Genomic DNA, 14767 nt, shown 5'->3' with positions numbered 1-14767 from the left:
TAAGTCCTAACATAATTAAATAACTCAATATAGATAAAAGATAAACATAACTCAAACTAAAACTCTTCTTTGACATGACCATATGATAAGATACTTTTGTGAGTCCTTCTTGATCTTCCAACTGATGTGATAAGGATGTCAGCTCATGGTAATCATTGTGGGTCCTACTTCTTATAGGCTTGGGCCCATCTTGTGGGCCTTCCTTGGTCGTGTGACCCATCTTATAATAATCTTAGATATGTGGGCCTTCCTTAGTCGTGTGGGCTTGAACTTATCTTCCAACACTCCCCCTAAAGCTGGGGGTGAGAGAACAACATGAACTCCCAGTTTACTGCAAATGATGTATAGAATATTTTTGTATAAAATGGCACATCTTCCAACATTCCCCCTCACGCTGTTGCGTCCTTCCATGAGGCCCTGCGGCATTATATAAGTGAGAGTAAAAATCACTCCTAGCCGGTAAGCCATTGCTTGATACTCCAGTCCTAATGCTGGATGTAGGGCACACTCCATCTTCTATCGGTAGTGTGTCTATCGGCATTGCTCTGAAGTGTCCACCACCGTGTCCCTCCATAGGACAACGACTCTCAAGTGGTAGGAGACATAAAAGCCATTACAGGGGGAGGGGGTGATAACATAGATGTAATCATCAGTTCCTCCGTCATGGTTTCCAACCACATATAATGTTGATCTTTTTGACGAGGATGAAGTTCCTCCGTCATGGACTTCCAACCACAAATAATTTTGATCTTTTTGACGGGGATGAAGTTCCTCCATCATGGACTCCCATTTTCTTGAATATTTTGGTCACATAAACTTATTCACAACATATGAAATAAAATACCTCTTTCTTGTACTTCTTCTACTTCTCCCCCTCAAGCTGGGAGGTAATGGCAATGATCCCAGCTTGAACCAAATATCATAGATGTAGCAATAAGCCCAAATAAAAAAGATGTATAAATAAGCCCTCAAACCAGGGAGAAGTGAGATATTTTCCTGATATATCAACTCAAAAAGTGACGCAAACAATTGGCATAAATTCAGATTTTCCAATACAACAGAATACCAGCATGACCTTTGATTCTTCCAATTCGAATATATTTTTCAATATAGATCAGATTGACATGAAATTTTTTCCTTCTGAAAGTAGACTTAAATACCTTTCATCCAAGTATAATATAAATTCATAAAATATAATTTTCAGAAGATAAATAATGTGATATATTTCGGTCTCTGTCATCTGGCAGAACTAATATTGTTTCTCCTGTTTTTTCAGAATGACCATTGACTCTTCAAAGATCTATATCTCCTTATAAAAATATCATACTGAGGATTGGTTGAATAGGTAAGAAAATATGCTTACATATATTTATTTTGATATATAATTCTCCATATAAATTCTCTTTCTTGATAACATAAAATACCTCAGAATTTGAAGCTTTTTGCTGCCGCCCGAACCTATTTTTCAATCTGACCTTTGCTGCTTCAAATATCGATTTCTCTTTGTAGATAACTCAAATAAAAAATTGGTTGAATAGTTAAAAGAATATACTTAAATATATTTCTTTTGATATATATTTTTCCATATAAATTCTAGTTCTTGATAGCAAAAAATACCTTGGAATAGGAAGATTGCTGCTGCTGCTCGAACTTTTTGCAATCTGACCTTCGCTCATTAAAATATATATATCTCTCTGTATATAACTCTGATTGGAAAAAATTGGTTTTATTTGGAAATTAGACTCAAATATATTTCCATCAATATATAATTTTTAATATAAAAACTAATTATAAAGGTAAAAAATGCAAATCAAACTACGGGTGTAGGGACAGAAAAAAAATAACTACGAACCTAGACTTAGGGTTTAGGGTTGAGAGAAAAGGATCACATTCTCTCCATGAGTTGACCACAACCTACACTGATACCATGTTAAATTTATGGAAAAGTTAAATACTTCATTGACATCAATAACTTGTTGTAATCAAAATACATGAACCTCAATTTATAATAGAGGAAGGTAGTAGAGTCCAATTACAATAAAAGTACCCTTGTTCCAATTACACCCAAACTCTAACACTTAAAAATAAGTCCTAACATAATTAAATAACTCAATATAGATAAAAGACAAACATAACTCAAACTATAACTATTCTTTGACGTGACCATATGATAAGATACTTTTGTGAGTCCTTCTTGATCTTCCAACTGATGTTAAAGGATGCCAGTTCATGGTAATCATTGTGGGTCCTACTTCTTATAGGCTTGGGCCCATTGTGGGTCTTCCTTGGTCGTGTGGGCTTGAGCTTATCTTCCAACATCATGAAAAATACTTTATTACATTTATTGATGATTTCACTCCCACAACTTGGTTGTTTATATTTAAGGAGCATTCTGAGATACCATTTATTTTTAAGTCATTTCATGTTATGGTACTCACACAATTTGGTCAGAAAATAAAAATTCTCCGGTCTGATAATTCCATAGAATATGTTTCCCTTGACTCTTTTTGTTAAGAAAATGACATTATTCATCAAACATCATGCGCTTACACTCCTCGATAAAATGTTGTAGCTGAATGGAAAAATCATCATATTCTTGAGATAGCTCGAGGTTTATTATATGCCATGAAAGTTTCATACTTTTCTTGGCCTCATCAGTCCTTACGACTTGTTTTCTTATAAATCGTTTACCCTCTACCATTCTTGGTAATAAATCTCCTTACTCTATATTATTACCAAATGATGATCCTTTTTCACTACCTTTGAAAGTCTTCGGATGTCAATGTTTTGTTCATAATTCATTTCCTAGACATAGAAAACTTGATCCTAATCTATCAAGTGTATCTTTTTGGGATACTTTGGCACAAAAAAGGGTTATGTTTATTATAGTCCTACTCTTCAACGTTTATTTGTGTCCAGGGATGTAACATTTTTTGTAGACTCTTCATTTTATTTTGATAGTGCTCCTCCTGGTCTATCCTCAGTACCAAGTACCCCTCGACCATTTGTGCCTCGTGATAAAGAGATCATTCAACCCCTAGAGCAAGTGGCTGACACCACACCTGCCGAGTTAACAGATCCAACAAAGGTAAGTCCTTCATCACCAATTATTTTTGGCCCTCAATATGATACTCGTCCTATTGCCATAACAAAAGAACCCAGATCATGCAATAGACCTACTTCTCATCCCATTTCAAATTTTGTGTCTCATCATCGCCTCTCACCTTTATTTTGTCAATTTCTTTCTTCTATTTCCACCATCTCTGTTCCACAATCCTATCAGGAGGCTCTACAACATCCAGGGTGGAAGGCAGCAATGGATGAAGAAATGAAGGCCCTTAATGACAATCATACATGGTCATTGGTTCCTCTTCCAACAGATAAAAAACTTGTTGGTTGCAAGTGGGTTTATACTGTCAAACATAATCCGGATGGGTCAATTGCACGACTGAAGACTCAACTGGTTGCTAAAGGTTATACTCAGTGTTATGGAATTGATTATGAAGAAACCTTTCTCAAGTGGCAAAAATGAACTCGGTACGTATATTATTATCTCTGGCGAACAATTCATCATGGCCGATCTATCAACTTGATGTGAAAAATACATTTCTTAATGGTGATATTAAAGAAAAAATTTACATGCAACAACCCCCTAGGTCTGTGGTTGAGGGGGTATCAGTATGCCTGCCTAAAAAAATATTTATATGGTCTAAAACAGCCCCTTGGGCATGGTTTGAGAAATTTAGTCAAGCCATCAAATAGATCGGCTTTTATAGATGCTCTGGAGATCACTTAGTATTTATTGAAAATACACCGAGAGGTAAGGTGGTTCTGGCTATATATGTGATATTATTTTAACTGGGAGTGATTCCGAGGGTATCCAGAAAAAAGGAGAAAATATGTGCTGAATTCAAGACGAAGGATCTTGGAATACTCAAATATTTTTTGGGTATTGAAGTATTACAATCCAGACATGGGATTGTGCTATCCCAAAGGAGGTATGCCCATAATCTACTAGAGGAGACAGGAATGATGGGATGCAAATCAGCAGACACTCCTATGGACTCAAATAAAAAATTATGTCGAGGCACTGGAGAAGATGTAGATATTGGGAAATATCAAAGACTAGTGGGATGACTTATTTACTTGTGTGTAACAAGGCTGGATATTTCATATGCAGTAAGTGTGGTAAGTCAATACATGCATAAGCCACAACTTTGTCATTGGCAAGAACTTGAAAGGATACTACGATATCTAAAAGGAGATCCAGGAAGATGGCTTCTCTATAAAAACCATGGTGACTTCAACATTGAAGGATTCTCAGATGCAGACTGGGCCGGATCCCCAGATAACAAAAAATCTACTTCAGGATTTTGTACAATGGTTGGAGGGAATTTGGATACATGAAAAAGCAAGAAGCAAAATGTAGTAGCACAGTCTAGTGCAGAAGTAGAATACAGTGCCATGGCACACACTATTAGTGAACTCATGGATAAGATCTCTTCTCACTGAATTGGGATTCTACAAAGAATCTCCAATAGATCTATACTGTGATAATCAAACTGCAATACACATTACATCAAATCCAGTCTTCTATGAAAGAGCAAAGCATATTGAAATGGACTACCATTTTATACGAGAAAAGTTCGAAGCAGGTTTCTTATCTCTAAAGCATATATCATCACAAAGTCAAGTTGCAGATATTCTCACCAAGTCAGTCACTCACAAGATTATGTCTACCATATGCAGCAAGTTGGACATTTATGATGTCTTTTCACCCCCTACCTAAGGGGGAGTATTACAATGTGGGACCCACCATGGTGCTCAAGCTTGTAGGACCCACCATGAGGACGTGGGACACCAAGAAGAGTCCTCACCCAAGCAAGCACAAGTTAAGGAATTAAGAAGCACAAGCTGAATTGAGTTAGAAGACTTGAAGATCAAGTGGGACCGACTAATATCTCACGAGTTGGCAACCTTATCAAGATGAGCTGGAAGATCATGAGGGACCTACAAGGATAAGGCCACCAGTTGGCCTCCTCCCTTATATTCATGTGAATGAAGAAAGAGTTCTAGTTCAACTCGTATTAGTCTTCTAGGAGATTGGTTTAAATCGTCTTATCTTAGAGAGTTTGAGTTAGAATGTAATTAGGATTGAAAGGCTAATTGTATAAGGGCTCTACCTCTTCCTCTACTATAAATAGAGGTGTTGTAATTCGGAATTAATTAAGTTACACATCTCCTTCTTGAGTTAATCTCTCTCTCTCTCTTTTCTTGGCGCCACCTCTCTTTTCTCTTTTCTTTTTTCTTCTCTCTACCCGAGAGCTCTTCTTCCCTTTCCTTCTTTTTTCTTTCTTCTTTCTCTTACTCGGAATTATGGAAAAGGGATCCTAAATTCAACAAATTCAAATCCTTCCTCATTCCTTAAATTCTAGGGTTTAATCCATGGATAACTTGGTTTGAGAAGAAAAAGAAGAAATAACTAGAAAGAAGGAAGAAGAGAAGAGAAGATGAGAAGGAGAAGGCTAGAGCACAAGTTTAAGCAGAGAAACTTTAGGGGTTAAAAGAGAGCACGATTTTCCAGCTCCTCCCCCACTATTTCTTATTTATATAGGTGGGGCATGGATGATTTATTACATAAGAATAAAAAAAATACTTAAAAAACCACTAATTATAGTTTATGCCACCCACTCTCATTATTACATAGAATACCACTCAAACTACTTCAACACTCCCCCTAAAGCAAGGGAAAAAACATTAAATATTCTCAGTTTGGAGCATGCAACTATGAATGACTTTGTGGTAATAGCCTTTGTGAAGAAGTCCACCAATTAATTCTTAGAAGGGATATATTACCTAAATATCATTCTTGCTTCAAGTTTTCTCTTGCATGAAATGATAGTCTATCTCAATGTTCTTGGTTCTCTCATGCAAGATTGGATTGGTCACAATATGGATAGCTACTTAATTGTCATAATGAAGCTATATAGGACGGTTACCCAGAACCTGAGCTCAGTTATAAATGATTTTACCCATAACAATTCACTTACAGCAGGTATCATAGCTCAATATTCCTCTTCTACACTCAATCTAGCCACTACACTTTTTTTATTTGCTTCTCCAGTTACTAGATTGCCCCCAATAGTTTTTTACTAACTAGAGGTGTATTTTCTCTCATTAGGGGACCTAGCCCAATCAGCACTAGTAAAGTCTTCAATTTCTATATGACCATGACATTTATATAGCAGCCCTTGACTTGGACTTTTCTTGAGATAACGAAAGATTGTATCCAACACTTCTCAATATGATTGTTGTGATTGATGCATACACTGACTGATAAGACTGGCCGAATAGGAAATATATAGTCTAGAGACTATGAGATATATCAGTTGTCACACTAACCGTTGAAACTTACCAACATCAACATGACTACCAGTTCCTGCACACAACTTAACATTAGGTTCCATAGGTGTGTTTGTAGCCTTACATCCAAGCATCCTGGTCTCCTTCAACAAATCAAGCACGTACTTCCTTTGTGATTGGACTATACCATGTTTGGATAGAAGAACTTCAATCCCAAGGAAGTGTTTGAGACACCCAAGGTTCTTGGTTTGGAACTCCTTGTTAAGGTCCTGTTTTACCTGTTGAATGCCATAAAGGTCACTGCCGGTAATAATAAATCGTCCACATATACCGCCATAAAAAATGTTGCCCTTAATGAATTTTTTAGTAAACATGGAGTGATCATTCTAAGACCTCTTGAACCCAAATTTTGTAACCATAGTGGTAATTTTTTCAAACCACTTTTGCGAAGATTGTTTCAACCCATTTATTGCTTTACTCAGTTGACATACTTTCTCCCCCTCAACCACATAACTAGGTGGTTGGCACATGTAGCTTCCTCGGAGAGTATACAATTGAATAAATCATTCTTGACATGTAACTGATGTAACTCCAATTCAAAATTGGTTGCTAAGAGCTCAGACAGAGTTCGTGTTGGCAACAAGAGACAAGGTTTCATCATAATCAATATTTTAAGATTGATTATGACCTGTAGCAACCAACCAATCCATGTATCTAGCAACAGAACCATCTGGATTATACTTTAGGGAGAAGACCCACTTGCACCCGATTGCCTTTTTCCCTTGTGGATGAGTGGCTAAATACCAAGTGGAATTGTGGTACATAGCCTGAATCTCTTCAACCATGAACTTGGATCAGTGAAAGCCTCCTCACAGTAAGTAGGAATGGTGGAAAAAGACACTTCAGACAAAAAAGAGACATAATGAGAGATAGGGTGTTAAGTAGATGGAGGTCTAACAATAGTGAGGCTAGGCTCTTTTCAAAGAGAAATGGGCCTAGTATCATAAGGTGGTCCATAAACTACTGAAGAGGAAGCAGGACAACATACCTCGGGATCATCTGAAGACTCCACAGGTGACTGATCAATGGGTGTAGAGTGACGGTCTTTAAAAGGCTGTTCTATAGTCATAAAATCATAATCCACCAGGATAAGCGGCTTTGGTATCCCTATAGATGATGAGAAACCATGAGGAGTGTTAGCGGAAAATAGGGTTGATGCTTAAAAAAGGTAATATCAACTGAGATGAAATTTTTCTTCAAGGACGAAGAGTAACACATGTAGCCTTTTCTTATCTTTGGAATACCCCTAGAAAATGCACTTAACGGGCTAGGAAAGGAATTTACCCTCGGGTGGTGATGAACAAAACATGTGCATCCAAATACCTTAGGTGCCAATGGGAAGGCAATTGAATCAGGGAAATTTGGAGAAGGGTTTGGCACCTTTTAGCACATTAGGGGGCATACCTTTAATCAAGAAAAAAATAAAATGAGGACCCAGTAAGGCCAATAAAACAATGGAACATTCATAAACAACATAACAGTTTGGTCGATTTCTACAAGATGGTGATGTTTTCTTTTAGATACACAATTCCATTGAAATGTATAAACACATGATGATTGATGAATGATCCCTTTTTCCTTGAAAATTTTTTGAAAGGGAGAGGAAAAACTCTTTTTTGTTATTAGACCGAAAGATTTCGACTTTGGTTTTAAACTCATTTTCCACCATTGCACAAAATGTGGGGAAAATAGGATATACCTCAACCCTGTCCTACATCAAATATAACCATGAAACTCTTGAGTAATCATCCACAAGTATGAAAAAGAATACTTAGATTGAGATATGTTTATGCCATTAACAAGTCCCTACACATCCAAATGAGTGAAAGAAACAAAAAAATTTAAATTTGATAATGAGGGATGGCCAAACCTTTTATGCCATTTGGAATTCTCTTCTATTGTGGTTACTACTACTATTGTCAATGTAGTAGGGTCCAAATAGTGAAGCCCCCCTCTCTCAAGACCACCGCCAATCACCTATTTCATCTTGATGTCCTAAAAAACACAATGAGATGGAAAAAAGTTAACAAAATAATTTTGTACCAGTATAAGACTCAATGGAAACTGAGGGATAAATAAGACATTAGAAAGTGAAAACAATGGTGAAATGGTGGATGTACCAGTACCCTAAATCCTAGTTTGTGATCCATCTGCCATGGAGACAAAGCGAAAGTGAATGGTGTCACAAAGGGAAAAATTCAATTTTACCTGTGAGGTGCTCAGAGGCTTTGGAATCAATGATCCAAGGTGAATTGCTAGAGCATGAGAAAAAGGAAGACGTAACAGTAGTAACAATTGTGGTGGTTGTGTTGCTTTGGAGACCTGCCATCATACTTTTAAACTTCTAAAACAATTCATAATCCTCTTTTTACAGAGTTCATCTTCCTCTGGAGGACTCTTAAGGATATTTCACTTTTGGTAGATGTTGTTGAAGAGCAAATATGGAAGAGTATTACATAACTCTCACAATAAGAAGTATTATAGAGCCAAAATTATTATGGAAACATATCTCACAGAAGAGTTTCAATTTAAAGGTGTTTTAGTTATGTTAATATTCTATTTATGTTGAGTTATTTAATTATGCTATGACTTCAGTGTTAGAGTTTGGGTGTAATTGGGACAAGGGTAGTTTAATTGTAATTGGACTCTACTACTTTCCTCTATTATAAATAGGGTTTTTGTACTCTGATTACATTAAGTCAATGAAGTATTTCTCTTTTCCATAAATTCAACATGGTATCAGAGCTTTGATCTTCAGGATTCAAATTATTTTTCCCTACTCATTCTCTTCTTAATGATGGGCAGCAGCAAATGGATAGCAGCAGAGTAAGGATTTCGATTTGAGTTTCTTTAATTCATTAGAAGACGCGTTTGATTTCTTTCTATATCTCTGTTATTTGGTGTTGAGATATGCAATTACAAAAACTTTCCATACTTGCTGATTAGAAACTTGTTGTTGTAATCACTGTTGCTGCTCCTTGTAAGTCAAATGTTACTGGCTTGAATCGCTTCTCCTCTGGTAAGCCAAAACTATCTCGGCTAGTTGCTTAATTGATGGGATTTTGTTCCATCACTGTGTTGCTGATTTTAAGCCCGATTCGTCGTATTACTAATGTCATGAGATTCAATTGATTTCCAGAAAATCCTATGGTCTCCTCTTGTCATTTTCATGCTGATTACTCTACTGGACCTGCTCGTAGCTGCTATTTTTTTGGAACTGATAGAGCTATCTTTGTTGCTCATCCTACTCTGCTCGGCAATCACCAAGAGCTGCTTCGGGAGGACAAAGACACTGGTGTAGCCTGTCAGATTCTATTTCTGACTCATCTACCATCGTTGGTTCATCGCCAGCAATCCTCTCTATTCACTAATTGATTCCCATTGTCATTGCAGGAGAAGATGACTTTGTTGAGTCCATTTCTTTTTGGCCCATTGGATTATTTCCTCAATCGAGAACTCTATTTTTGTCGAGATATTTGCTCTCACCGGCTGTCGACATATTCCAAAAACACTTGCCTTAGTAGACAGTCGCAATGATGTCTCTTTACAATCATCGACACCGTGAGGAAGAAGACGCACTACTGCCAAATTAATTTTTCCTAAGTTAGGAAAAACCAGTGTTGGTTTTTCCCGAGTCTCGGACTGGACCCGCCCAAGTTCTCCCAGTGATGGTTTTGTTGACCCGAGGATTACTTGCTCCTGTTCTAATGAGTTAATCTGGGTCAACTCGGGTCCATGTCAACCTAACTCGGCCCACTTATTTCCTGCCTCGATTGTACGGGTCTGAGTCACAAGGTTTATACCTATTTTTCCTACGACTCAGTTATATTGGTCTGATATCTTACTCGGTTCTCTATCTTCGATTCGATTATTATGTTGGATTATTACTTGGTTTCAACATACTATTTGGTACAACTTCCTTCTTTACTGATGGACTGACAAAAGATTATTTTATGTGTCTTTATTACTCTTAAGAACTTTCATTATTTACCAGTTATCCACTGCTTTATAATTGCACATTTGGCATGTGTTACTTGGGCATTGGCCCATTTTCACTACTACTATTGTGTCTCTTTGATTGAGACATTATTTTTGAATAAGAACTCCTCGGATCCTTGCCTTGGGTTCACTATTTGTTGATTGTTGTCGGCACTGGTGGCCTCAACATCTTATCTTCCTCTTTACCCATTACCCATTGGTTATTTGGCAGCCTTTCTCTTACCGTCTTTTATTTGACTCTCACTTACCCCTATTAGAGCATTGCTTTGGTTGGTCTCTTTTCTTTACATGGGTGTTTTAAGTCCATTGAGACTTTTTATTGGTACCCATAGGTCTTTTATCGATGTCTTGTGAATGACTGGCATTACCCACTTTAGTGATTATTATCACTATATTTGTTCGAAATCCTTCGAGGTTGGTTTTGACTTATGTTTTATCACCCATTTTTACTTCTTGAGAATTTGTGTTCAGTTTCGTACTTATCCTAGGGACACCATGATGGAGGAGATTATTACTACATCTATGTTACTTGTTTCAAGCCGAGATCACTTCCATTACCTTGCAACTTGAGGTGGGGAAGTAGAAGAAGAAGTACAAGAAAGAGGTATTTCAGTCCATATGTTGTGGTAATTTTTATGTGACCAAAATATTCAAGAAAGAGGGAGCACAAAAGACAGTTTTTTCATCTATGATGAATTGTATTTCTTAAGAATTTTTTTTCAGAAAAAAAAAATTGAAGACCAAGAACCCTTTTCATTTCAAGCTGAAGTTATAAACTTCAACTTGAGGGGGAGTGTTGAAGAGAAAATATGGAAGAGTCTTACATGATTATCACAATAAGAAGTCTTACAGAGCCAAAATTATTATGGGAGTAGGTGTTTCAAAAGAATTTCAGTTTAAGGGTGTTTTAGTTATGTTAATCTTCTATTTATGCTGAGTTATTTAATTATGCTAGGACTTATATTTAAGTGTTCGATTTTGGGTATAATTGGGACAAGGGTAGTTTAATTGTAATTAGACTCTACTACTTTCCTCTATTATAGATAGGGGTTCGTGTACTCTAATTACATCAAATCAATAAAGTATTTCTCTTTTCCATAAATTCAACAGATGTAGTAGAGGTTGATGCTTGATTAACTTTGAAGTAAGGTGGTTTGCCATAGAGGTTCCAACAATTTTCAACTAGATGGTTTTTGAGCCCACAAAACGTACACTTTCTTGTTGACCACCAATGTTATAGGTGGAGCATTCCCACCTCTAATTCTACCTCTGCCATGTGTCTTTCCACCTAATCCTTTACGACTACCAAAACCATTGTTCCCTCTCCCTAGGGAGAACACAGCTGAGTTTTCCACTTGTTCTGGTTGACGTTTGGACTCCTTAGTTGGAATCCGTAGCATGGTTGCACATACATCATTAAAAGAATGTTTTACAGTAAAGATAAGTACCTGTGACTTGGAAACATCCAAGTAGGGTGATAAATTATCAAGACACATGATTGAGACCAGGTCTTCCCTCTACTGTCCCTGTGTGGAAACATTAAGTACATATGGTCGTGTAACCTTCAACTCTTCTAACAACCCTCTGAATTTGGCAAAGTTCTCATGAAGATTGTCTTTATACTTTGAGTTGCACATCTCCTTAAAATTTTCATAAATTTTTTGTAGATTGTCAGAGGTAGAATATAATTCAAAACATGTATCCCATATTGCTTTTGCTTTCTCTAGTGCACCATATTTTGGGGGGGGGGGGGGGGGGGGGGGGGGGGGGGGGGTTAGTCAACGTTGAAGTTGTAATGAAGTATTAAGTTCACCCGCATTACGTAGTTCATTCAATGGAGCCGTTAGTGGTGCACCAACACCAACGTCATCTGAAAAATGTAGGTAATTGTCTTAGGCTAAAATCGTGGAATCAAGATCCAGCCTAGAATTTCAAATCATCCACTTGAAGCCATCATTTGGGATGTGTCATTCCTCTCCGACGAAATTTGTTTTCTCTCTCACGCTCTCTTCTCCCTCTCGGCCTTCCTCCCTTGAGATTTTTTTCTCCCGCTCTCTTCTTCCTCTCATCTTTGCACTCCCTTCGTCGTTTTGTATCTCTTCTCCCTTCTCATTGTCTTGACATCTCTTCTCCCTTCATCATCTTCGCATCTCCTCTCCCTGTCTTTCTCGGCCTCCCTCTCCCTTCTCCCTCTTGGCCTCACTCTCTTCTCCCTCTCGTTTCCTTCAAATGAAGAAAACATCACCATAGTACCGCTTCCTCCTTGCTGTCCTTCTCCATGCTCCTCCAATTCGTCCGAAGAAAGTGATCCGTGGCTGAATTCACTAAAGCCCAAGAAGCAATTGAACAAGAGGAAGGGAATTCCCCACCGAGCTCCGGTTTTCTGAAATTCAGATTTCGATATAATTTACAACAGATTTTCTAGGACAATGGAAGTGCCCGAGGACCAATTTTGTCATCGATTTCGCCTCTTTGGGTCCCTCTTGTTTCGTCAAGTTAGATTGTACAGTATAAGGTTGTTCTCCACTGGGGGTTTTCTTCCCATCTTAATAAGCATTTATTTGTTTCTAAAATATTGGGGGCGGGCATTGTATGAATCCTTTTCTCTATCTTATGATAAAAGCGATTAGAAATAATTTATTAATACTCTATTCTATTTAAGTACAATATAAAAAGCTACTCATTCTCTTGTTTACATCATATTTTTCATTTTGGGACACTAACACTAGAATTTGTTTTCAGTGTACTTGAACTCATCTACACTAACACCCAACTTGAAGTTGACGTTGAATTAAATCATTGACTTGAATTTGAAGTTTAACTTCAACTTTAACTACAACGTTGATAAACCCCAACAACCCCCCCCCCCCCCCCCCCCCCCCCCCCCCCCCCCCCCCCCCCCATTGTTTGCCACATGTTCCTCTATACTATTAATCAACCAATTAATAACTAGTGTGTCTTCCCCAACTAGTTATGGTATGAGTGTTGATCCACATGCATAGGTGGTTGAGTTATATGCTCAACAAAGTCTCTCTCACCCACCCACCCCCCGCAATGTTTGCCACATTTCCTCAATACTATTAATCAACCAATTAATAACTAGTGTGTCTTCCCCAACTAGTTATGGTATGAGTGTTGATCCACATGCATAGGTGGTTGAGTTATATGCTCAACAATGTCTCTAGTAATAAAAAAAATATTTCACACATTGGGACCAAGACAAGTAATTACTCAAGCTTTTTAGCGGAATTTTAGTAATCCCCAAGGAATCACGTATGCTGAAATCAACATATGTAGAGGAAGAGGAAGTATTTGATTATTTAAACATTATGACTTACAAAAGAACTTTTTTTCTTCTAGAAAACCTTTAGGATGAGAGAGAACAATAATTTATCAAAACTAACAACTATTTTAAGATATGGAATACAAAACTATGTAATGTCAGGTGATCAAATTTGGCAAGTAATAAGCAAGTAAACAAGCCAATAGATCACACAAACGTGGCCCCTTTTTCTTTTTCTTTATTTTTTTTGTTTGAGATTCTAAACCAGAATTATAATCACCCAACAACCATTGGTGATTAAAAAGGGGGAAATGAACTAGGTGTTGGGTCCCAGATGCCAATGGCGTCGGCGGTTCGTGCATGGTCAACAGAGATGGCAACTTACCAAATGATGGAGGCTGCAAATAATCTACACTGAAAAAAAAGCTGGAGAAGTCCAACAAAACAGTACGAAAAATCCTCAAGTGAAGGAACAACAGCCGAAAGTGATCAACAACAGAGCAATGTCATGGCAGAGATTCATTCAACAACGAGCTCATTGATGCTGCTGTGAGAGCAGAGGGATCATCGCGGTTGGTGGTCATTAACCAGAAACTCCCAGAAATAGAATAGTAGTATAGAGGTGAAAATGTAAAGCAAATAACGGGTATATAGAGATTGAAAAAAAAATATGAACCTAAACTTCTTGAGATAATAGATTAGAAAAGATCACATTACCTCTGTGGGTTGACCGAGTCAACTCACAGAACCTACTTTGATACCATGTTGAATTTATGGAAAAGAGAAATACTGCATTGACATATTATAATCACAGTACATGAACCTCTATTTATAATAGAGGAAAGTAGTAGAGTCCAATTACAATTAAACTACCCTTGTCCCAATTACACCCAATCTCTAACACTTAAAGATAAGTCCTAGTATAATTAAATAACCTAATATAAATAGAAGATTAAAATGACTAAAATACCTTTAAACTGAAACTCTTCTATGAGATCTACTTCCATAATAATTGTGGCTTTGTTAGACTTCTTATGCCACCTCACGTGATCATGGTGTGTC

This window comes from Aristolochia californica, unplaced genomic scaffold (genome assembly GCF_029961685.1).
Source record: "Aristolochia californica isolate CCGP_79_NKW_82.1479 unplaced genomic scaffold, dmAriCali1.0.hap1 SCAF_2, whole genome shotgun sequence".
In the NCBI taxonomy this organism is placed as follows: Eukaryota; Viridiplantae; Streptophyta; class Magnoliopsida; order Piperales; family Aristolochiaceae; genus Aristolochia; species Aristolochia californica.
The sequence above is the reverse complement of the archived record's forward strand: the minus strand, read 5'-3'. Positions refer to the sequence as shown.